This window comes from Callospermophilus lateralis, unplaced genomic scaffold (assembly GCF_048772815.1).
Source record: "Callospermophilus lateralis isolate mCalLat2 unplaced genomic scaffold, mCalLat2.hap1 Scaffold_43, whole genome shotgun sequence".
In the NCBI taxonomy this organism is placed as follows: Eukaryota; Metazoa; Chordata; class Mammalia; order Rodentia; family Sciuridae; genus Callospermophilus; species Callospermophilus lateralis.
In genome coordinates, this window is record NW_027514380.1 from 5,196,413 (window position 1) to 5,222,556 (window position 26,144).

Consider the following 26,144-nt stretch of genomic DNA (forward strand, 5'->3'; position numbering starts at 1 on the left):
TTTAGATATATATGACAGAAAAGTGCATTTTGTACATACATGGACTTTAACTTATTATATTTACTATCAGAGAGAACATTTGGCTTTTTTTTTTTGGTATTGACTTGTTTCACTTAATATAATAGTCTCAAGTTCCATCAGTCTACCAGCAAATGCCATAAATTTTAGTCTTCTTTATGGATGAGAAATACTCTATTGTGTATATGTACTACATTTTCTTTAACCTTTCATCTGTTGAAGGGCACCTGGGTTGTTTCCATAGCTTAACTATTGTGAATTGTGCTGCTCTAGATATTGATGTGGCTGTGTCACTTTAGTATGTTGATTTTAAGTTATTTGGTTATATACGTAGGCCTGACTCTCCATCATGTTAGCCTAGGAACTGACTTCCTTTACAATACTTCTAAATTGCAACAAATAAAATAAAACATCAACTGAGTTGATAACTGGTTGAATGGTGTTTCCATTCCAAATTTTCTGAGGAATCTCCTTACTGTTTTCCAGAGTGCTTGCACCAATTTGCAACATCACTAGCAAATTTTGAGTGTAATTTTTTTCTCACATCCTCTCCAGCATTTATTGATAATTGTATTCTTGATAATTGCCACTCTGACTAGAACAAGAATGGAACATTAATGTAGTTTTAATTTGCATTTTTCTAATTTCTAGAGATGTTGAGCATTTTAAAAATGTATTTGTTGACCAATTATATTTCTTTTTCTGTGAACTACCAGTTCAGATCCTTTGCACATTTATTGACATCTTGTGCCAACTAGGAGAGACTATAGGATTCAACTCAGGGGCATTCAACTCCTATCCTATCCCTGCACAAAACTCAACTCAAAGTACCCACTAGAAGAAAATATAGGCCAAACTCTCCACCATCTTGGCTTAGGTACTGACTTCCTCAACAAGACTTCTAAATTCCAACAAATAAAATCAAGAATCAATAAATGGGAAGGTAACAAAGTAAAAAGCTTTCTCACAGAAAAAAAATTAAAAGAACAGGAACAGAAACCCTACAAAATGTAGAAAAATCTTTATTAACTGCACCTCAGAACATTAGTTTTCTGTATGTACAAAGAACTCAAAAAATTCCAGCTCAAGAGGTGAAAAAAGGAGGATCAAGAGTTCAAAGCTAGCTTCAGCTTCAGGAATGGTGAGGCCCCAAGCAACTCTGTCTGTAAATAAAATGCAAAACAGTGCTTTGGCTGTGGCTCAGTGTTAGAGAACTTGCCTTGCAGGTGTGAGACCCTGAGTTTGATCCTCAGCACTACATTAAAATAAATATATAAATAATAAATAAATAAATAAATAAATTGTGAATATCATACATTCATAAAGTGTAACTACCTATTCTTGTGGTGGTAAATTTTGTGGAGTTACACTGGTTGTGTATTTATATATAAACATAAGAAAGTTATTTCCAATTTATTCTACTATTTTTAAAATATTTATTTTTTAGTTGGACACAATATCTTTATTTACATATTTTCATTTATTTATTTTTTTAGTGTGGTGCTGAGGATCAAACCCAGGGCCTCACATGTGCTAGGCGAGCACTGTACTGCTGAGTCAAAACCCCAGCCTGTATTCTACTGTTTTTAATTACTTTTATATAATTTCAAAGCAATGACAAAATAGACATAGAAGATAATAAAAGAAATAAGGAGGATAAAATATCACCATAAAAATCTATTAACTATAAATTAAGGGTTTTTTAATATTTGAAAAAAAATATAAGAAATCAACAAAAGTTGAAAAGTAAGGTAGTAAGTTCTTTTTCATCAGTAATTTAAGTTCAAATAAACTATTTTGAAAAACTAATAAGAACCCAAAGTGTGACTAACAAGATTAAACCTAAAAATATATTAAATATGTCAGATGTAAGTCTACAGAAGATTCTCTTCAAATATAAGCTCACAAATAGACTAGAAACAAAAGGATAAAACAAATGTTACATTCAAAATTGTAAAGATGAAAATAATTATGCAAATAAGAAACAAAGTATAATATTATATAAATAATATTATATAACATAATAATTTGGAAACCAAAAGTGAAAGTGAAATCCAAAAATTTATGCATATGAGTTTAAAGCCAGATGAGCAATTAAGTAAGGCCCTAAGCAACTTAGCTACACACTGTCACAAAGTAAAATAAAACCCAGCTGCTGGTCAGGCGCAGTAACACATGCCTGTAATTCAAGCAGCTTTGAAGGCTGAGAAAGCCAGATTGTGAGTTCAAAGCCAGCCACATCAAAAGCAAGATATAAGGAACTCTAGAAGGCCATGTCTCTAAATAAAATACAAAATGGGGCTTGGGACGTAGCTCAGTAGGTGAGTGCTCCTGAATTGAGTCCCCAGTACCTTTCCCCCCAAAATGGCTGTCAATGTGTCTCAGTGCTTAAGCATGTCTGTTATCAAAAAAAAAAAAAAAGCAGCCTATAGCACCCAAAGCAATCTAAGAATTTCATGTAATACCAATCAAACAATCAAAATTAGTTTTTCATAAACAAAATAGGTTATTTTAAAAATTCTATAGAATATTCTGGGTACATAAATAATTGCACATATTAAAAATTTTAAAAAATGCTTCCTGATATAAAAATGATAAAAAGCTAAAATATTCAATCGATTTATGTAAACTTGGGGTTAAATGAACAAGCCATAAGTAATAAAATTGACATTACATCAATTAGCCCTCAACTTTATGGTCAAATGAAAAATATACTTACAGATCTATGATCATTACAACAACAATCAAGAGAGGAAATATGAAAATTCAATCAAATGTCATTTCCCATGATAGATTGAAGGCAATTTGGAGGAAATTATATTTTTTAAAACTTTACAAAGAAAAGAAATTATATAATATCTAAATGGATCAACTTTTAGTATAGTATGGAAAGTGAAACAGTCATTCACGCACACACACACACACACACACACACACATACACACACACACACAAAAAAAATACCAGTTAACTCTACTTATGAGAGTTGTCTACTGCAGCAAACTATACAGACCAAAAGAAATGGCATAAGGAATAAAAAAGTGAAACAAAGGAGCACTTGTTTGGAGGACAAATAAACTTACTTTTTATGTGATAAAAATTTTCTTCAAAAAAATGTTACAAAACAATTTGAATGTACACTATTGACCAGGAAAATTAAAATATATAAAACAGTAAGTTCAATGAAGTTATACAGTTGTGATCACAATTACAAATTTGGCAAATATATAAAAGATAAACAGAATTGTGAAAATCTTTATGGTACATTTAAAACACTAACATCTTACTTCTAGAAAAAGAGCACATTCATCTATATAGAGATGATGAATATGTCATTAATTCTAGCTATTTGGAAGGCTAAGGCATAGAAATACAATTTCAGCTTCATCCACTTAATAATGAGTCTATTTCAAACTAAAAGTCAAAAGGGGCTGGAGATGTAGCTCAATATTATAATAACTTCTGATACACACACACACACACACACACACACACACACACACACACACATATATATATATACACATACATATACACTGAAAAGCAGTTATTCAAACTGAGGGACACAAGTAAGTATATGTAATATGATTCACATGACCTTATAATTCTTGGCTGTTTGTTATTTGATTTTATTCATCACATGATCTTGTGTTAGCTAAAGGTTTTTCATATTAATTATATAAAAATGGTCTTTTAATTTGCTTTTTAAATTCAGTAATGAACTCTTTAAATTTCTGGATATTTTATCCTCTTCAGGTATAGTTTTCTCTTGGAAATGCTATGTGGAGCATAAATAGACATTGAAAATAATTTTGTCCTTTGGATGACTGTTACCAAATTGCCTTCTATATAGAACATGGATTTTAGATTATTCCTAAGGGAGTGTTAATTGCTATTGACAGATGCTGTCCATTTCTAATATATGTTGATGATTTGTTCTTAATTGGCATGGGCATAGGAAATAAAATAGCTTTAAAGGAAAAATGTTTTCTTTAATGAAGATAAGATATAGGTAGGTGGGTGATAAAGAAAAAAAATAAGCTTTAAGATTCACACATGACTAGATTGCATTTCTAGCTTTTCTAGTTGCAACGTGTGTGATCTTAGAAACAATCCTTTTGATCAAATAAGTTTCCTGATATGAAAAAGAGAATAAATAAAATAAATAAAAATTTAAAAAATTAAAAAGAAAAATAAGAGCAATAATATATTCTAATTGTTAGATAAATGTGCATATTAAATACATAGTAAGAAAAAAAGAAAGGTATTAAGTGGTGTATCATATTAAGAAATATTCAAATACAGATTATATTCACAGTGTCACTATTAGTTCCAGCTTAATATATGCATAAATCACACAAGATATGCAAAGAAGAAATAGGAGAGGAGAGAGGGAATGAAAAATGGGAATGGCAGAGCGTACATGGAGTAAGAGAAGGAAAACCAAGCAGGTATATATAGATTGGGGAGGAAAGTTAAGTCATATACTAGAAGGAAAAGCAGCAGTGTACTCAAAATGGAAAAATTTGTGAGTTCCCACTTTCAAATTGAATGGGGATAGTGTAAAACTTCATCACTTTTTTCTGCATCAGTCACTGTTGGAAAAGAATTGAGGAGTGCATACCTGACAATGCAGAATTAAATTTTTATAGAACCATAAATGATTATAAAACCATACGGTTGGTCATGCACAAGTACAATAGTGAAACAGAAAATGTTACTACCTCCTAGAATGATTCATATAGGGAAAACACAGCATGTGGAGAAGTAGAAAAGAGTACAAATGGTAAGAAGTGCTCTTCAAATCTGAAGCTTTCTAAGATGCCCTTTGAAATACCATGTCTCCTTCTAAGACCAGGATGTCAGAGGGAAGGATTTGGGGTTATATTCTTACAAGAAAAGTTAAGGCAGCATATTTGGCAAAAACCTACATATACACAAAACTCTAAAACTTCAATAAATCATCAGTTAGGAACCCTATTTGAAAAGCACATTCTGAATCAGGTATTGTTTCTACATTTCCATTATTATCTAAGTTATTCCTATGATTCTTGTCAACAGAACACATTTTAAGTAGAAAGTAAAAGAATTTCCTTTTAGCAAAACTAAACACAAACCATTAGAACCTAGAGTTTAGGACATAACTAAAATGAAATCTTACATCTTCTGATCAGGTCTTTTTGCAAGTGGGAAGGGCTCAAAAGTTGAACATTTTCTAAATTTGGAGTAAAGAAGAAGTTGGAATCATCTGTACACAGAATATAAAATGGAAAGAATCAAGATCAGAGATTTAGAGATTACTTTTGAAAAGATTCAGGGTAGGGGAAATGAGACAGAAACAAAAGAAGTTAGCTAGGTAATAGTCTTTGAAATAATGAATCTGAGACAATGTATTTCATCTACTTTTAGCAGATCTGCCATCAAGAAATGGTGAAATGATTATTGGTTCAGTGATGATTAGAACCAGGAAGAACTGGTAGAATTGGGGAAATCTTAGCCACAAATTTCTCTTTTCCATAACTATCAGTCATAGCAATCCATAAGGCATTGAGAGAATCATTCAGATGAGAAACAGCATTTCAAAATCATTGCATTTTTAAAAACTCTGCTACTGTTTCTTTCTTTTTATTTCTTGTGTTGATGCCTAGAAATCAAATCATGATCTAGGGCTTTCTAGGAATGTACTCCTCACTGAGCTACACCTTCATCCTTAGCAATTTTTTTATAAACAACACTTGAATAAAAATTATTTGAAAAACTGCAAGATATATCAAAAAGCCTCAATTTAAAAGACTATTCTATAGTTTGTTGCTTGAAGACCAAATATTTTATTCTTATTATTCATAGGAATGACTATGAACTATAAAAGGTTATGGATATCTGATAATTCTGTGCCTTTTCATTTTCATCCTTTGCCTTTGAAGACCCTTATCTGAATATTTAATGTTCATTGTATCTTATTTCTTAGGTGTGGGACTTATGTCTTCTCCCATTAGTGGATTGAGAAATTTTAAGCTGGCTAAACCCAAGGATAAAGTAAAAGGTGATGCAGCAGTTTCCCACATGTTTATAAAAATCCAATAGTTAACTGTTATTGTATAAGTATGTATTTAAGCTGACTAGTTCAGATATTTTTCTTTGTTTAGAAATGTAGCTGACCTTCTGCATCTTCATAATTTAATAAATTAAATAATTCTGATAGGTTTTATTTAAGAAATGTGGTGTTACTTTTTTTTTCACGTTAGCCTTGAAATTGAATCTTTCAGTGCCCTTCTTTGCTCCTTTAATTAGAGATCACTGATCTCTCTGTCATTGTGCTTCTTTCCCTTTGTATGTATTTCCTTGACTGATACATTTATGGTAATCAAACACATAAACTCAGTTTTATAAAATAAACTCTATATTTTATTAAAGCATTATTTACAATTTTTGTTTAGTGCATCCCAATCATATGACTGTAGTCAACAAAAACAAGCATGCACATAAACCCACAAGAAAAATAAGTTTTGATTAAAGCTAAAGCATGAAAAGTATATATATCAAATAAAGTATTCTTTATATTGATTGGCAACAATGTATGAGTGGTTTTGTCATGTTCATCTTATGTTGAATATATATCCCATTTACTTTTCAGTATCTTGGGATGTATATGCCACATGGAAGATAATAAATATTCTATGTTTATGTTAAACTATTATCTTCATATTGAATAAAATATAAGATATTAATTTATTATCTTTTTTCCAAGCACATTGTTCCCTCCATCAAAATAATAGATTCCTTTCCACATGAATCACAAGGGAAGATGGAAGCGAGGACATTCAAACCTGGTAAATTTTATATGACACTTTCTCTGGAAATAACTACATTAAAAAATAGATACATTACCATCCTCCAATACTCAAATGTTTTCCCAATGTGATGGGAGGATTTGACCCACAATGTCAATGTACATGTTTCTATTCATGTTTTAGAAAATTTTTGAAGCATAAGAAAAAAATATTTCTTAAATAAATAACTTTAGATGATCCTACAATTAAAATTCCCCCATTTGAATCACTAAACATGTTAGTTGGGAGTGTTTTTTCTCCCCAAGAATAAAAAAGCCTAAGAGAGTGCTAGGCTATAGAACCAGATATTTGGTAGACTGAGGAAAATGTTTGCTTGAAGAGAGGACTTTAAGGCCAGTTTGAATCCACAACTCATCTCAACATAAATTTCAGTTCCATTATGACACACATTTCTTAGAATCATTCTACCAAATATGTGTTGTACATTAGGCACAGATATATATATATATATATAACTCTTTAAATAAATAGTGCTGTATTCTTATATATACATTTGCCATATTTTTTTCTGGTGGGGGTGTATCAGATATCTTCAATAGCAAAATAGATTGCACAAATGGATAGAAGCTGCTCAAATTCCATCTTTCCTTCATGATAATGAATTCATTTAACAGGTTTATCTATAGTCTTTAATTAGGGGCATATTATGTGATTTTATTTTATATTAACTAATTCTTAATGATGTTGAGTTTTTCATGATTACTGAACTCTTAGATATCTAATACAAGTTCCTTGTATGCATTTTCTTTGCAATCCCCACCCCCACACACACAGAGTTTGTTTAATTATATGTGAGGAAATTATTTTCTTTCATTCTTTCACCTTGCACCCCTTAATGGTATTTGATGAACAAAATTTTGATTTTAATATTATAAAATTATGAATTTAAAAATATTTTGTTTTACTTTGAAAAGAAATTACTAATTTTTGGTTTTGTTGTTCTTTTTCCCCTTTTGTAATATTGGGAATTTAAACCAGGATTTCCTATTACTGAGCTGCATCCTCACCCTTTTATTACCCTTTTTAATTTTTATTTTGAGAAAGGGTTTTGCTCATTTGCTGTGATCACTCGAATAATTATGATCCTCCTGCCTCAGCCTCCAGAGTACTGAATATTCAGTTTTGCACTACCACATTGATCTTATTCCTCTCCCTCTTTATTACATTAACTTTTGAATGCTTTATGTTTCCTTTCATATTTTGGTATTACTTATTCATAATTTATATATTCAATATTTATTATATGAAAGTGAATTGTTATGTGATATAAATAATGGTACAATACCATTATGGAAGGGGTCAGGGATTAAATCCAGGGGTGCTTAGCCACTGGGCCACACTATCAGCTATTTTTTTTTGTATTTTATTTAGAGAGAGGGTGTCCCTGAATAGCCTAGGGCCTCATTCCTGAGGCTGGCATGAAACTATTTTTTTAATGCTTTATATTTTATTTTATATTTTAATATCTTTTATGAATAATTTTTATACTCACTACCTAGTATGTGAAAATGCGGTATTATGTAGTGATTGAAGAGTACTATTGCATATTTATTGCCACACAGATGTTACTTTATTCCAACATCTTTTTTTGGAAAGAATGCCATTTTTCTTTCCTGCATTGCAATCTCTATGATTTATGATCATCTAAATAGCAAGGGACTCATTAAGAGCTTTATCTTGAGTTCCACAGTTTATGCATTTTATTTTGAGGGATTAACTTTTTGTCACAATTCACAGCATCAGTTGTTGGTTTCATCATGGTGTTTTGTTCAGTGGTAGACTTCATATACACCAATGCCTATAGCAAATAACTTGGGTGTGTATTAGTCTGAGTGTAATGGCAAGTCGAGATTCTTGTCATTGCACTAAGTTGCTTGAAAAATGCCAGAATCATCTTCATATAAACTTTACAGAATATATTCCCATCAAGTGAAACATTATGCCATATATACATATGTGTTTCATTATATGGTATATAATTTACATGATTTTTAATTTCAAATTTTCCAGTGCTCTTTCAATTTCATTTGCTTTTTAAAAACTCCAACATTGACACTGATGATTCTTTATGTGGTATGTACTTTTTCAGTATTTGCTAAATTTGCTCTTTTGCATAGAATTTTCTTTCTCTTATATTTATAATATACTTTTTCCAAACTATTAAGATAAACAATTTGCTAATAATTTCTTAGTTATTTCATGGATTACTAATTTAGGTATATGTTTCTTTTTTAATCTCATCTTTAGATGTATCCCACTGTTTTACAGCCTAATGGAGGTTTAATTGGCACATATTAACCTGTACACTTCTTAGGAATATACTCTTATCTTTTGACATATGTTCATACCTAAGAAACCAGAACCACAATAAAAAATATCATATACATTACTACAAAGTATTCCATAGCATATTTTTACATCTCTCTTTTTTGACCTTTCTCAGAATCTTTTACATAATAAATTTGATCTTATTGAGACCCTCAAGAACAGGACATTGAAATTATATAGATTCTTGAATTACCACAAAGATGAATACCATTATCTATTTGTTGCCAACATGAAGAAACAGAACAATAATGGTGCCCTGACAACCTCTTCGTGCTCTCCTTTTCTTACTACTCCTCCATAATCCTCAATGGTAAGTACTATTATTTTCCATCTAATACTATTAAAGCATTTTTAAAAAGCAAGCAATAAAAGAAGTTTGGCTCCCTCTTGACTCAATAATTTAAAAAGCCCCCTTCTTGTCTTCCTCTTCCACTTTGTCATTTTTCTCTTTCTAGCTTAAATTTCCTCCCATTTTTTTCTTATTCTTAAGGTCCTTAGAAGTAAGTAGACCACTGCCTCATGATCTTTTCTGATGTGGAGCTTGGGCCATGTTTTGACTGATGTGAAAAATGGCGCCCAGTATTCTTACTGAAAAGTCCTGCACTGTAGAGTGTGATGGCATTTGAAGGAAATTTTCCAAGTGGTAAGTTTTACAATGTTATGACCAGTTTTTTCTAGGGGTAGAATTAATGGTTCATGGTGTATGCCTGAGTAGATAGCTCCACACTGTTCCAATGTGGACCTACCATTTACCTTGCCAAGCAGGCTTGGCAATTTCTGTCAATTAACATCTCTGAGACCATTAGTCTTTTTTGTGTATGTATATTTTTTCTACCATTCTGGTGAGTATAAAATAGTCTCTGTTTGCTTGAATTTTAACTTCTTTAAATGGTATAGCTTTATACTCACATATTTATTTACATATTTATTTGTCATTTGACTCTTTTCTCTTTTTGGTATCTTTTTAAAAAACTTCTAATCTGTGTTATACTCAACTGGGACATTTTTTCTCCCCCAAAATGTAGAGTACTTCATATATTATGCACTATAAGCACTTTATTATAAAAGTTAACTAGTATATCTCCAAATATAGCTCTTACCTTTGGACCTTGGAGACACACTGAAAATGACAAAAGTAAAATCTTTTTGTACTAAGGATTAAAATCAGGGGCACTTGACTACTGAGCACATCCAGAGCTCTATTTTGTATTTTATTTAGAGACAGGTTTTCACTGAGTTGCTCTGTTCCTCACCATTTTTTAGGCTGGTTTTGAACTCATGATCCTCATGTCTCAGTCTCCCAAGTTTCTGGGATTACAGGCAGGTGCTAATACGACTGACAGAAAATTAAGGTTCACAGAGGCAAAGCCCTAGAAATTTATAGAGTGGAATCTGGGAAAGAATAAAGTAACTAAATCAAATATCTGTAATGCATATGAACCCCCAGAGATTTTAGTTAAAACCAGGGCCCACACACACCATGATTTTATTAGCAGGGACATGCCCATAGGATGAAAATGATAGAGGTTGGGTGATCTAGTATACGTGCATTGGGGAAAGTTTTCCATATAGCCCATAGTGCTATCTGAACATGGCTTTATCCTTTGCTCTGCTTCAAAGTTTGGCTATGTCCAATGAGCATATTTAGGATTGGTGATCTCTATATTTTCTATGTATTTTGGAGATAGTGTTCTAAGCAGCTCTCTTTTCATTCCATGGTTTTATACAGTTGGATAAAGATAAAATTTAGGTTTTGTATATCTGTCTCTTGAATTGCTTCAGTTTGCAGGCCCAGGATGCCCTTCCTTTCTTCCTTTTATTGTCCTTGGAGCTGCATTTTCTGAAATTCTGGCAATTACTGTGAGCAATAACAAAATCATTGGGTATCTGCCATGTCCTGTGCTAGGAGCCTAGACTATGTCAGTTTTAAAGGTAGCTATTTTTGTACCACCATGTAATCTTGTGTTATTTTTTGTTGTCAGAAACAGCAATAGCTTGGTCACAAAACTTCTTTAATCTGAAGTACTAAGCTTTGTTGGAATAGAAACTATGTGTTATGGCCTAAAGAACTTTGCCCTCTTTGCTTAAACTACTTCTCATGATTTATACCTTAATAAAATATCCTAAAGCTAAACATGAATTTCTTTGTTTGTATTGAACAGTTCTGAAGTATATAAGGGGAAATTTGATGCTGACATAAATGTGTTAATAATGATATTTTTATTTTTTTAGATTGATGGGTTACTTTCTTGATTCTATCCTACTACATTGAAAGCAGAAAGTTTTCCTGGTTAGTGTGTCCATCATCTCTTGTGCCTGGAAATGTGTGCTTTTGGCAGCTTATTTTTTATTCTGACACATAGGCAACAAATGGCTGAAGATTTCACCAATATTTTTGTCTTTGTCAAAATAATAGGCATTAAGACTTGCATCTGTCTCTTACTTCCTCAATTAGGTCATTTTTCCAAATCAGATAGACATTTTTTTTTAAAGTAGATATTTCAAAAGTATGGATTCATTAAGAATTATTAGTAGCTACAAGTGTGCTCAGAAAAGTAACAAGATTAAATCAATCAATTGCTTATGTACATAAGAAAATATATATTCATATTGAAATTAAAAACACCTCTAGTGACAATCATATAAAAAACAAAATATATAGGATAATTTTGAGAAAGTTCTGAAAAGTTGAAAATTGAAAATTAGAACACAAGGCTTGCTTCTAGAATATCTAGTAACATCTCTAAGCCCACCCCTCCTTTTTTTGGATGGCTTTACCTTTATAAAAAGACAACAGAAATTGTGTTGTATCACTGTGGCACTGAGGATTTGGCCTATGTATGTTTTACCAGTGAGCTATATCACTAGCCCTTTTTGTTATTATTATTATAGATGAAGTCTTGATAAGTTATTGAGATTATACTCAAAGTTGTGATACTCTTGACTCAGCCTCCCAAGTAACTGGGATTACATCTGTGTGCCACAACCCTAGAAGGGTTTGTATTCTTGATTTTTAAATTATTATAGTTGGATAAAGATAAAATTTAGGATTACAAATGTATAGTACTTTTACCATTTTGTGGGAGAATATGGAGGACACAGAGAGAGGATACAGCTCTCTACATCTTAGGATGTGGAACACCAATTATTAATTCACCTGCAAATATTCAGCATTTAAAGGTTTCCAGAGGTTTGAAAGACATGGATGCAAGGGCTGTGAGAAAAGGCAATGAGGTATTTCAAAGTGTAAAAAAGAGGACTCTAAGAAAATCAGTGCTGAAGTACCAGGGTATGAAGAATAAAGTCCCTGAGGATTAATTGTAGAATTGTAGAAGACATATAAGAATATAAACAATAGTGGATGCATTTTTAAAAAGATTTTCATGGTTAGGACTTGGTCAAATGTTCTACTCTCACACACCACCCACATGTCTACAAACATTATGCTTCTTCTACCTCACCTTCATTCTACCACTCAAGCCCTCACCAATTCTCCTTCCTTTAAGAGAAACGTGTGTGCTGGTTGTATTCTGGGGATCAACTTAGGAAGAACTCCCTACCTAGTCTGTTGTAGAAATCAGAATGAAATGAAAAAGTTCAGGGCCATCTTTTTCTTTGCGTATGTTTCTTGTGCATGCATTTGTGCACACATACAAATAACTAAAGTTTTCAATTATAGATATAATATATATATAATATATATTTCAAATATAGATATAATGGATTATGTAAACTTGGGAGTATTGAGCCAAATAATGGTAACCCTGAAGATATACATGTTCAGAAAGTGTATGTATGGATCATACATTTCCTATCACACTGGTGTTTTACTTCATTGTTTACACCAGAGAAGTTTTCCTGTGTAATGTAGTATAATCTACTGAACACACCAAAATGAGTTTGTGTGTGACAGGCACAAAGAAAATTAACATATTGATATCTTGTTTACTAATAAATTTAAAGTAACATAGGTTTTTTTCTCTTTTAACTTGCTTATTTTCAGTTTGATACAATTAGGCAAAAAAATAGATTCCTATATTATTTTGTTACTGTTTTTTATTTCTTTTGTTATATAAATTTAAGTTGTATAACTGGGCTTAGCAATATATGTAAAGAGAAAAATCAATTATTTAGCTGAACAACTTAATATATCTTACAGAAAGTGTATAATGTAGTTATAATGGAGTACCCAGACATGAATAAAACTAAAATCATATAATGTAAAGGAAAATATATGGTATTGTATGATGTGATACTAAGTGATGAAAGACACAAAAATAATTGCATCTCTTATATATGATAACTAAAATAAAATTTTCTGAAAACAGAATATTGATTACTATATCTAGGGAGAGTTCTGAGAAATCAAGAATGGAATAAGAACATATGGATATTAGTAATATCTTTAAATGTATGTATTAAAATATTGCACTGAGTCCCATTAGTTTGTACACTTGATGTGTTAATAAAATCCATCATCTCACATAATTACTTCATTCTGTATTAAGAAAACTAAAATTCTACTGTCTTTGGGATTCTCAGAATGTTGTGTAATACTGTTAAGTGTAATATTTTAATACACACCATTATTTTTATGCATTCATCTTATGTTTTCCTTTTCTTGTTTTGTCTGTTTGTTTGTTTTGGTAAGGGTTTAATACACAGAATATACAATGTATTTTTATGTGTCTTGATAATTTGACTTAGTGTGAGCTTTTGCAGCTTCATCTATATTATTTCAAATAAATAAATAATAAAGTTTGAATTCAGGATTTCACTTTCACTAAGGTACATCCTCAGTAAATTTTACTATTCATTTTTAAGACAGCATCTTGAAAAACTACTGAGGGTGGCCTTGAAAAAATTGCCATAATTTCCACTACAACATTCTTATTTGAAAATCCAGATGAGATGGCCAGCCTCAGCATCTGATTGACATCCTCTGGAGCATAGAAGACACTGTCTCAAGAGAATTTTTTTAAGAAAACAAGAAGTTATACCTGTTTATATATTTGTATGTATATATACATATATCAAACTTATGGATTTACTTATACATATGTAAATATATGTGGTAATTTGCTGGGAGCCATCAGCCAAGTAGGTATGACAATTTCCTGGCCAGCTACTCCCATGCTGTCTAGTGTAAGGACTTCTGAAAGGTGACCTTGCTCAAGTACCAGGGCGGATCCGTGTTTAGGGTGTCCCTGGTTTAGCATAATAGGAGATTAGGGTGTTCCCCCTTTAGAATAGGGCGGTTTAGCATAATAGGAGATTAGGGTGTTCCCCCTTTAGAATAGGGCGGTTTAGCATAATAGGAGATTAGGGTGTTCCCCCTTTAGAATAGGGTGGTTTAGCATAATAGGAGATTAGGGTGTTCCCCCTTTAGAATAGGGCGTATCCTGCTGCCTGAGGTCCTCTTGAGTTCTTAGGGTCAGAGTATATTTTTGGGAGACAGAAGCCCAGTGGAGGGGTGGATTTGGGTAGAGAACGTGAATTTCCCCAGAACGTGTTTGTAGAAGGCTGGTGTGAGTTCGGGAATAAAGAATTGTTGTTTGAATCTACAAGCTATGTGGTGGCTCGTGATTTGTGCCCAGCCAGAGACTGCGGCAGTAATTATATTTGTTTGATATTATTTATATTGTATATATACTGAGTTTTTTATATTCAGGGTTTTTAAAAAAATAATACTACAAAGACTAATATTTTTAATACTTTAATTAATTTATTTATTTTTGTGCTGAGGTTTGAACCCAGGGCCTCTCTTATACTAGGCAAGCACTCTATCAGTGAGCCACAACCCCAGACTCCACAATATCTTTTTATTTTTATTTATTTTTTTATATGGTGATCAGGATCAATGCCAGTGCCTCACATGTGTGAGGTTAGCACTTTATCACTAATCCACAGCCTGAGCCCCAGCTTGTTTTTTTCTTTATAATGGAAATTTTGTTTTTATGAAATGACTATTGTGGAGAGCGTTGTAGTTAATTTAGGAGTGTAGATCTTCATAAAGGTAAATTTAATTTTCTTTCATTATTGTAATGATTACTTTGGTTCATCAACCTGAGCAGATTGAGGTATTCCTAGAAAATTGACACAGAATACATCTGGGTGTGTCTGAGTATGTTTCCAGATAGTTGGGTCAGAAAGCAGTGGTGATGAGATGTCATGAATGTTCATGGGACCATCCAGTAGATACCATTTGAATAAATGCAGAGGGGAAAACTGACATTGGCTTGTGCTCCAATCTTCTTAAATGAGTTTTTTCCTCTGGTGATGTCACCTGTGGACATCTGACATCAGATTCTTCAGTGTTTGAATGTGCACTTGCTCCATTGCCTCTACAGGGGTCTTTAAAGCCTTCTCTCTTGTATCATAGCTGCTTCATTGACTTCCTTGGTTAATGAAGCTTCCAATTTCTTGGCCTGGGTTGTTATGAGTTCCCCTGTTTTCGAATACTATAGGCAATAGTTTTGGGGGATATTCATCTCATGATCATTTAAGTTGATCTATTAAGTCTCCTTCTCTGTGCACATATGCTTTTATATATTCTATTAATTCTGAATTTTTGAGGATCTGTATAATACAGGCATATGCTCAGAAAAATATCTGAGTCATAAGATATTTTTAGTTTTAATTGTTTGAAAAAACCCATATATTTTCATAATGTCAGAAATTCATATTTCAAGCAAGAGTGTCCAAGTGTTTTCTGAAAAAAAAAATTATTTGCAATAACATCAAAACAATAAAAGTTTATCTGCCCATTGTATCACATGCTATAACTCCCAGCTACTTGAGAAGTTAATTTCAGAGAATCTCTTGAGCCCATTTGTTTAAGATAGAGAGAGGTCCATCTAAAATATAATAAAATGTTTAAGAGTAAATTTAATGAAACAAGTGAAAAAGTTACATGATTAAAAATTTAGAACTTTTTTTAAAAAAATAAAGATCTGCAGAAATGTGAAAAAATCTCATGTTCATGGATTGGGAAGTCAAATATTGTTAAGATGACAAACATCAACTTACTAACCTAAAATGCCAAAGGAATCACTATCTGAATCTCAGATGTTTTCTTTATGTAAATTAAAAGTCTAATTCAAAATTCAGATGAAATAACAAGGGCCCCCAAATAACTAAAACAATCTTGAAAGAAAACAAATAAATAATAAAGAAAAAACTAGAACTTATAACCACAACAACAAAAATCCTAGGAGGGTTTATGCTTTTTCTTTATTCCAAACTTGTTATAAATTATCAGTAATCAATACAGTATGGGGGTTGGGGATGTGGCTGAAGTGGTAGCATGCTCACCTTGCATGCGTGTGGCTTGGGTTTGATCCTCAGCACCACATACAAACAAAGATGTTGTGTCCACTGAAAACTAAAAAATAAATATTAAAAAACTCTCTCTCTCTCTCTCTTTAAAAAAATACAGTATGGTAGGGGCAGAAAGAAAGATGTGTGAAATGAAAAAATAGAGCTGAGTATCTACAAATTTACCTTTTGGTAAATTAATATGAATGAATAGCTGTTAAACAAGTGGTGCTAGACTATTAGTTATCTACATGCAAATAATTAACTTAGAACTCCATTCCATTCCATTTACAGAAGCCCAAAATGGATTAAAGACATAAATGTAAGAAATAATATTAGAAAACTCAAAATAAATATAAACTCAATTTCAGAGGATATGGAAACAGAGCTAGTCAGTGATTCCTGATCTATCCATAACACCCAAATGAGTCAGTGAAGAAAGAACTAATCTGAGAGGTGAGTGACAAAACCAATAGGAGATGTCATTTGCTTGGAAATATGGCAAGACATGAGTAAATTGAAGTTAATTAGGAAGAATCCTAACTATGACATGTGGTTGGTGGTTTGGGCTCTGGAGGCAGATATGGGTTTGAATTTCTAATCATGCCATTTAAGAGCACTATGGTCTTGGGAAAGTCACATAAATTGTTGACCCTCAGTTTCCTGGTTGGTACAGTGGTGATGATAATAATATGTACTATATAGAATAAAAATTAAGTGGGGATATATAAAGGGCTTATTGCACTGGCTGATACATTCAGTGACACATTCCAGTATGTGTTCAATATAATTATTTCTGGTTATAAGGGTTGCTCCTTTCTTTCATAATATCTCTTGCCCCTCTTTGTTGATTTAATGCCTCTATGTTCCTTGAAGTTTTGTGCTCTGTTCTCAGCATGTAGCAAGATGTCTTGCACTCTTGTACTCTCAAAGAACTCGGAGTATATTTACTTAATCAGTCAGTAAATCATGCAGCCACCCATTATAAAATTCAGTTTTGTGAAAAACTGAAATTTAAAGAATGTCATACTGAAATATGCATAAAACAAAGTTAGATATAAATGAAAAATTATTGTCTAGACAATGTGTATAGCTATCAAATTTGTGCTTTAATATGGATGTACACTAAAAAGTAAAAAAGAAAAATTAACATTTTTAAGGTACAAGTATTTTGAGTGATTTTAAATAGTGCTACTACTCTATAACTCTCTCAGAACACTTAATGTGTGACTTTCATCATAAAAGGGGCACTGTTACCTATTTCAACATGGATCACATACAGGCTTGTATAGCTCCTTGATTATTATATTGATTATTATATTCAAATCCCAGTATTGATCTTCAAGTTTGAAGAGAAAAACATGCTTCTATCAGTGCCAAGGATTATTTTGTCATATAATAAAAATACCCAGGCATGGAAAATAGTTCATTTTATTTATTTATTTTTTATTTTACAATTTCTTTATAAAACTGAGAGAATAAAAGAAAAAAGCCTCATAAAATTAACATGAATGCATTTATTTCCACATTACAACTCAATACTTATTTAAGCTAATTTGATATCTTATGGTTCACTAAATTAGAGAATTTTAATAGAGTATAATTAAAACATTCGTATATGAGATATTATATGTACATATGTGTATATATATATACATTATGTGTATATATGTGTGTTTATGAGCGTGTGTGTATGTGTGTGTGTGTGTGTATTATGAATATTATGCTAGGAATTCTTCAAAGGTCAAAAAACTGCATCAGAAAGCTTTAGAAGAGTCAATCTGTGCCAACAAAATGAATGAAACTCAACTAGAAAAAGAGAAATGACCACTGGGCCCTGTTCACAGTGGACAGAAACCACATGTAAGTACATAAAGGGTAAATTATGGGGTTATATCTTATTCATCTCTGTATTCTCAGAGCTAGGCTCATTGTTGCATTAAAAACAAAACAAACAAATAAATACAACTGTTCATTTTAGGTGTGTGGTGGCACACAACTGTAATTCCAGCAGCTCTGTGGGCTGAGGCAGGAGGATTACAAGTTCAAAGTAAGCCTAAGAAATTTAGCAAGATCCTAAGAAACTCAGTGCAACCCTATATCTAAGAAAATATATAAAAATGGCTGAGATGTGGCTCAGTGGTTAAACATCCCTAGGTTCATTACCCATGAAACCTGACCCCTTACCACATTTGAATGGTTTCTCTCCAATGAAAGTGTTCAGCACGGGCTCTTCATTCTATTTTCCCGCAGAACCCTAAAGTCAGAGGAGCCATCACAGGACCCAAATAATAAGGCATTTTTCTCTATATCTCTTTGATTATTTCATGCCAGTCAAGTTCACCTGGAGTGACCTTAAGTGTTTAGTCATGGGATGTGATAATTACACTGGTTGTGATCCATCAATGCATATCAGAAAGTTACTTTCAGTTAATTTTCCATTTTAAGTGCTTTTCATATAATGCCAATGTAATGACAAAGTAGATATAGAAGATAAAAACAGAAATAGAGAAGACTCAAAATATCACAATAAAAATCTTTGAATCACAAATCAAGATACGCTATTAAAGAGTAAACAAAAGTATAATGATCAACAAAAACTTGCAAAGTTACAGTAGTAGTTTCTTTCTCATCAGTAATTTAAATAGAAATAAACTATTATGAAACACTAATCAGAACACAAACATGATGAGAAAGATTAAATGTAAAAATATGTTAATTATGTTAGATCTAAATCTACAGAAGATTCTCATTAGATTTAATGTCACAAATAGGCTAAAAAACTAATACATGAATGAAATATTCAAAATCACATAGATGGTAATAATTATATAAAAATAATCAAAGAAAATAGAATTTTATATAAAGATAAATATTGCCATTCACTGGAATACAATAGTAGTAAATATCTGCTTAACTCAAATCATATTTTTCAAATACAAAAAGCAAACACTAAAATAACTCAACACCATTGAAAGCAAAAAAAAAGTAATAGTAGGAGACATTCATCCCCAATTAATGCAAATGAACAAAATAGCATTAGAATAGTACTCAGGAATTAGAACACTTCAAAAACTATTATCAACCAATTAGAGTTAAAGAAGCAATCTTCCAATAGTATAGAAAATATTATCTCAAGAAGACCAAGTTAAAAGTGCAAAACAAATGATAGTAGTTATTAAAATATTAAAATTGCTTTCTAACATAATATAATTAGTTAGAAATCAAAAGTGGATGTGATAACCAAAAATTCATAAATATGAGTTCAAAGCCGGTTACAGTAATTTAGCAAGGCCCTAAGCAAATTAGAAAGAAGCAGTCTCAAAATATATTATAACAAGGATTGTAGAGCAGGGACAGTAGTAAACACCTGTAATCTCAGCTCTGTGATAGGCTGAGAGAGGAAGATTGGGAGTTCAATGGCAGTCTAAGCAAAGCTGAGATGCTAAGCAACTCTAAATTAGACAATGTCTCTAAGGTAAATACAAAACAACGTTTGGGATGTTTTTCTGAGGGCAGATGGCCCTTAGGTCAATTTCCAGTACCCAAAAAATAAGGACTGTGGATGTGGCTCAGCTGATACAAAAAAAAAAAAAAAAAACCACCCAAAGCAATCTAAGAATTCTATCTATCCAGTTTGCTGCTGGGCCTTCACCCTAGTGATCTTGCTATGGTTGTCTGGTTCATTCTTTGTAGTAGAGTATGCTGTGAGTTACAGGACTAATAACATTTTTATGTCTACATGCATTTCTGCGTAGCTCAAAATCATTTAATTGTATTTTCAACATTAAATCAACAAAAATATAATCACTTCTACTTGCATGCCTTCTTCTATTCAGTTAACTTGAAATCACCATATTTTGAATTTTGGCATCCTGTTTGCATTAGATAAATTTGTTGATTAGCTATCAAGTATTACAAACTTCCCCCAAACTGATTCATTAATTATTAAAATGATCAGTTTAAAAGTGCCCTATTTAGACTGGATTTAGCTGCATTATTCTAATTTCAGCAGAGATCCTTCAAGCACATGTTCAGCTATTTGACATGGTAACATTGTTTCTGTAAGAGAGATGGCTGTCCAATGTGGTCTTTTAATTCTCATCCACATGATCTCTTCTCCTTCAAAAGCCTAATATGAGCTTCTTCATCTGGATATGGTGGGGTGTACAAAGACAAAAACAGAAAGGATTCAATACATTTCAGACAAAGGCATAATACCTGTACATTTTCATAATCACTATATTCTACTGGCTGTAGTATATAAGCCACTTTTTATTTATGTCATGGCAAACACATTCTGCCTGTTAATAATAACAGCTATAAAAGAACATTGCAATGGCCTGCACACAGAAAAATAAATGAATAAGTGTTTAACAATAATTTTACAATTTATACCTTTTTTTCTTTCAGATGACACTTGTCTGACTACTATAATTCATAAAATTTTCCCAAACTACAGAGGCAAATCAGGTTTTGGATCAGAATCTCTATTGCCTGTCTCAAATTCTCAAAAAATTTGGTAGGCCACAACAATCATGAATTTTTTCTAGGAATTTAAGAAACTGAAGAATGTCATCTCTGCAATAGAAACACAATTCTTTTTAGCTATATATCCCTTCACTACTTTTTACTATTAAAATGTTTTTAAGAGAACACTCAAGCGTTTTTTTTTTTTTTGTTTGTTTGTTTTTTGTTTTATTGCTTGTTTGTTTAAATAGGGAATTAATTGAGTAAATAGACTCAGGATATGTTTAAAAAAATGAAGGCTAAATGATTTTTTAAAATTTATCATCATGGCATAATAGTAAAAATATGCACAACACACAGTATATCTGCATATTCTTTCATTAATTCATTAATTTATCTTGGGTATTTGTAGTCTACTTATGATTTTTAACTTAAACCTAGACCTCTTTTTTTTTTTTGAACACAGTATCTTTATTTTATTTATTTATTTTTATGTGGTGCTGAGGATTGAACCCAGTGCCTCCAACATGCTAGGCAAAGCGCTCTTCCAATGAGCCACAACCCCAACCTCAAGACCATCAGTTCTTTTTTTCTTTGATCTTAGATTAGCACTTTCTATTATTATAGAAATGTTCAAAACATTAAAAAGCTCTTGACATATCATATTTCATACATTTGATTCAAGCAGATTATGAACTCCCATTTTTACCCCATATACATATTGCAGATTCACATCGGTTCCACATTCACTTTTAATGAAACAGTTTCTTAACTTGAAACAAAAATAAGATAGATATAATGAGAAGACATTTCCTCCACCAACAGTTTGTCTGAACACCTGAGTAAATAAAAAAAAATATCCTTTTATTTTCTTCTCAACATGGCAAAACTGTTTTCCATAAACTCCCAACAGAAAGGCTAAAGTGGACAGATCCACTCAGCACCATATAAATGTAAAATAAAGATGTTGTGTCCACCTAAAACTAAAAAATAAATATTAAAAATTTTGAAAATTAATTATCATGTGTTACAAAACTAAAAACCACTGCTTTACAGAAACATGATAATTGAGTTGCAAAGACACATAAGATATGTGCTTTGACTTTGGCCATTTAGGTTAACCAAATTTGTCATTTAGGATTTTTTAAACAACTATGAAAAGTACCTGTGGTAATAATCTAACAAACAGAAAAATCTTATTTTGAATTAAAGTTCTGGAGATTCTTGTTTGTAAGTGATTGATATTACAGCTTTATGCTTGAGGTGTACGAGCACATTATGGCAGGAGCACATGGCAACAGAAAATTAAAATAAGCACCGGGTATCAAAAATTCATTTCAAGTACATACTGTACAATGAAATAAACAATTCTCACTATGCCTTACCTTGTAAAGATTTCACTGAATACAACACCTTGAGGACCAAGCGTTTAATACATGGACCATTACAGAATATTTATCCAATCCAGAGCATCTGCATTGTATCATTGATATGCTTTGGAAAAAATAATCTTTGATAGGCATTTATGGCCATTTAACTCAGTTTAAAATTTTCAGAATACATCAGGTACTGGGCAGAGCTCTAAGTTCCTTGTTCATGAATAACAGACTTGAAACAAAGAATATAATTAGAGAAACTTATTACAGGAAATGGGTTAAGCAATGTGTTGTGGTGCATGCCATTAATCCTGGCAATGAAGGAGTCTGATACAGCTTGATTGCAAGTTCAATGACAGGCCTGGTAATATAGTAAAATGCTGTTATATATATACACACACACACACACACACACACACACTGTGTGTGTGTGTGTGTGTGTATAATTTCCATGGTAAATTGATACTTGCTTCCATCCCCAGCATTGAGAAAAAATAAAATAAACAAAAAAAAATTAATGTTTACCAAGTTGTGGCTAAAGTGAAAAAATCCTTATGTCCAAGTGTTAGAACATAGTGGAATGCCTGAGAATATTAAAATCCAAAGTGAACTAATTTGAGATTTCAACCAAATCACTAATTTTTGCTAGTATTCTGAATACTTATTTCACAAATATAATTTTTAAAGTTTACATTGAAGTACAATGCACATATAAAAACACACAAAGCATATATATAAAGGTTCAGAAATTATCCAAAAGTGAACATAATTTGAATCAGCCTTGCTCAGAACAGACTAAATCATTTTCTCTATCTATGATCCCCAAAAGTATAGAGGTTCTTAACAACTAGCATGAAAATGCTTCAATATATAAATATAAAATGTATATAAATAAAGTGAATATTAAACCAATCATCCAGATTTAATATCTGCTTATTACATGCCATCTTTACTTTTTCTACACTTCTAACCATACTGCTACATAGGCCAACCTCCCCTGCTATATATTTCTTTTTTGGTGAGGTTATATATACATCTGTTGAATGTCACAGATATTAATTATACAGTTTGACAAAGAGAATGATAAAAACCTTCACTGCTTTTAAGCACTGAATATTTGTATCATTCCAAGAAAACTATTTTCTTTTACATGCAACTTTTTTGTTCCCAGAGGGATGGATATTGATCCATAATTTTATTTTGCCTGACTTTATGCAATATAATTTTAAATACAGCTGCTGAACTAAACAGTATCTGTGAGAGTCAGTAAGCATGTGTGTGTCAGTAATGTGTTTCTTTTTATTGACAACTGCTTTGTATTTTAAGGGTGTACTACAAGTTGTTCATTTCAACATTCAGGAACATTTGAGTTATTTCCTATTTTGGACCATTAAAACTACTGGGACCATCAATATTCATAAGCAAATAACTATTCCACTCATCTTATTCTTTCTCAGTATTTCAATGACACAGTATTCCACTTTTACTGGTTGCTTTGAAGATTATAATTTTTATCTTCCCATATCTATTTAATCAGTGTAAATATTATATGAGTTTACTAAATATGAAATAAAAAACATATAACAGACTATTTATTTTCTTGTATCCCTTTTGCAACTACTATAAATATTTATCTACACATTGTAGACTTTCAAATACCTGTATCATTTCTGTAAAATAATCATAGATTTTCATAAAACAAACAGGAAAAATTAATAATAATAAGATTGCTAATATATGCCAGCCATAGTGGAATATACATTTAATTCTAGTAACTTTGGAGGATAAAGCAGGTGGACCACAAGTATAAATACTCCCTCTGCTACTAAGCAAGGCTCTAAACCAATCAGCAAAACCTTGTCTCTAATAAAAACAATATTAAAATGGCTGAGGAAGTCAGGATGTGGCTAAGTGCTTAAGTGTCCCTAGATTCAAAAAATGGTTATATATATATATATATATATATATATATATATATATATATATATATATATAAAAACTTAGGCACTGAGGTAAAACTTGACAATGATATAACATGTACAGAATTTAATAGGTAGTACTGAGAAATTATAATGTTATTCTTTACATTTTCACTACAATATTAGTAAATATTTTGTTTTTGGTAAATTTTTATTCCTATGTGCCACATAATCATAATTTTCAATGTCATTATTTATAGGCTTAGAAACCATTTAAAGAACAGGATGTATTATTTGTTATACTGATTGTTGTATGTCATAGAGGATACTTTGCTCTCAGTTTTTTAAAGTTTTAGAAAGTGAACTAAAGAATGATTTTAATGTTATTGAACACTACACAATAAGGAATATAGAGATTCCTTAATACCCCAGTGAGAATTCTAAGACTCATTCAAAATGAAAAACAGTTCTATATGGATATACTGAATTGAAGTCTTGACTCTCAGTTTATTATCTAAAACTGAAAATATACTTTAGAGAATATTCAAGCAGAAATTCATAACATTATACACATTCATCAGAAGCCCATGTTGGCTTTTCCATTTCATCTAATTTTTCCTTCTTTTGCACATTTCCTTTTTTAGTGACCTTAAAAATATCTACTTTTCAAGGTCTGTTATTTCTCATTTGGGGAAAGAACAAAATTAAAAAGTAAGAAGTAAAAGGAAGCTACATTGTAAATATCTTACTTTGACCATATTTAAAACATTGGTGAAAATCGCACAAACCTACAATTTAGAAAGAAAAAAAAAACAAGACCACCAAACAGACACAAATACATCTACTCAACACAAGAACTGAAAGAAATATGAACCAGCAAATTCCCTGTTCTCAATTAAGTAGAAGACAGAAGCAACAAAGAAATCTGCCAATCTTCAAAAATTAAAACATGTCTAATCAGGAAATTTTTCAGAATCAGCCCTATAGTTTTGAACATTGCAAATAATAAAATTTATTCAAATATATTTTAGAACAAAATATTTTATAAAGAATAAGTAATGAGAAGTCAATTTAAGAATAGAGAGCATACTTGCTGAAGTCAAATTTTCAGGAATTTTGGTAAATTTTTATTCCTATGTACCACAGAGGTCACATTCTCAATAAGCAGCATTTAATAAAATAAAATAAAATACTTATGAATTTGCCTGACCAAGCTGTTGCTATTTGTGACTATACAGTAGGCAGGTTTCAATTATAATTTGCAAATATGTAGACAACTTAGAAAACCACTATTTATATTTGATACGTACTACATAAGCAGGATTCACTTTGGTCACATATCAATTTAACTTGCAAAAAATCCCTAGAGATTCATATTTCTACTTAAGGCAACAATCACAAATATAGCAGCTTAAAATAATGGAAACTCATTTTTTAAATAATTATAGATGTTTTCATTATCATAACACAGGATTAATATCAAAGTGTTAGCAAAGCCACACACCTTCCAAAAGCTCTAGAAGACAATCATTCTTGCTTTTAGTGGCTACTGGTATATTTTTCTGTGGTTGCAAATGTTTCCCTTCTCCTTGTGGTGATGCAGCCTTCAAAAGCATAAAGAGAAAGAAACTACCTTTATATATATATATATATATATATATATAAAGAATATGGTGCTGTCAGAAAAGGTCATGACATTCAAATTGTTTAGAATTTGAAAACCATAGCAACATATATGGCAGATCCTTCATTGAGCTTATTCTTATTTTTGCACAGTGTATTTGACAGAATTACACAAAAGAAAATTTCATGCACAGTGGATGAAGAAACAGAGGGGAAACTAAGCCAGCAGAATAAAGCTAGAC